The sequence below is a fragment of the Malurus melanocephalus genome, unplaced genomic scaffold (assembly GCF_030028575.1).
Source record: "Malurus melanocephalus ecotype Western Australia unplaced genomic scaffold, MMel_1.1 scaffold_57, whole genome shotgun sequence".
In the NCBI taxonomy this organism is placed as follows: Eukaryota; Metazoa; Chordata; class Aves; order Passeriformes; family Maluridae; genus Malurus; species Malurus melanocephalus.
Window position 1 is genome coordinate 2,244,635 of NW_026623289.1, and position 1,229 is coordinate 2,245,863.

The following is a 1,229-nucleotide window of genomic DNA, read 5'->3' on the forward strand; positions in this document are numbered from 1 at the left end:
GCCCATTCACCCGCCGGCCCCGCGGCGCCTGTCGCGGACGGCTGCGATTGGCTGCGAGCGGCGCGGCTCCTCCCCTCGGCCGGCGGGTTCCGCCCCTGCCTCGCGCCCCCTCCGCGCGCCCCCCCGCGCCGGCAGTGAAGGTTCCCGATGGTTCTGGAAGGAGGCGGATCCCGTCGTATATAAACCGGGCGGGCGGCGGGGAGCGCGCACAAGTGAGGTTACAGCGGTCGGTGAGGGCTGTGTCACAGCGTCAGTGAGGAGAGCAGCGCCCCTTCCCCCTGCCAAGGTGAGCGGTAGAGGCGGCACCTGGTATTCGCCGGGCATGGATCTGCGCAGGGAATGTTTTCCGACCAAATCCCCGCGCTCGGTGGTTGGGGGTGCGGGGTTCGCATTCGGGGTTKCGCGGGGGGTGGGGGTGGGGTGTGCTGCGGGAGCCGCGTGGCGCAGGTCGTGCTTCCCTCCGTGACTGTTCAGATCGAGGGAAAGGCACCGGGGTTTAAAGGATGCTGGGGTTGAAAGTCGGTGTGGCTGACAGAGGGATCGGTGGTGATGATTCTAAACCCAGTTGATTACATTTACGTTTCATGACTAAGGCAGTGGAGTGGGAGCCAGTAGCCATYTCCTTGATGAGGGTCGGGTATCGCGGCGCAGGGGGAGCGAAGGTGGTGGTCAGGGAAAGCTGTTCTTGTCCTGGGGGGCAGCTGCAGCGCCATMTCTGCCTCGCGGCGTGCCCGGGAGGGCTGTGGGGGTTGGCCCGAGCTCCCTTTGGTGGGGAGGGAGCGGGCGGCCGGGGAGATTCGCTCTCAATGAATGGGCACCCGGCCATGAGCGCAAGATGGAGGATCCGCAGTGGGGGGTGCGCCGGGCCGGGAAAGCGGCGGGGGCGGGAGGGGGAAGGAAGGGGGAATGGAGTTGGGAGCAAGAGAAAAGGAGTGGCGGCCATGCGGATCGAAATGGATGGCAGAGAAGGAGTGGAGTACCAAGGAAGGAACGGGGGCCGGAGGAAGGGAGCGGAGTGCTGGGAGGGAAGAGGAGAGGAGCGCGGGGGCGGCGGGAAGGAAAGAGCTGGAGAAAAGCGGGGAGTGCAGGAGAGAGGAAAAAGGGGATGGGGGACAAGGAGCGGCGTGAATAAGAAGCAAGGACGTGGGGCCGGGAGCGGGCTCGGGGGCTGCTCGGCGCCGCAGCGCTTAGAGCGGGGGTGCGCGCGCGGCGCGGGCGGGGGAGGGCAG

The 1,229-nt window shown here is 67.4% G+C and overlaps 1 protein-coding gene across 1 annotated transcript in view; it reads left to right on the top strand.

Moving 5' to 3' along the window:
• The first annotated feature begins 200 nt into the window (after positions 1–200).
• Positions 201–1,229, top strand: part of HSP90AA1 (heat shock protein 90 alpha family class A member 1) — a 7,315-nt gene continuing 6,286 nt past the window's right edge. The window contains exon 1 of the mRNA XM_057365779.1: positions 201–286. The gene's annotated coding sequence lies outside the window, so the exon portion shown is untranslated. The remainder of the gene's footprint in view (positions 287–1,229) is intronic.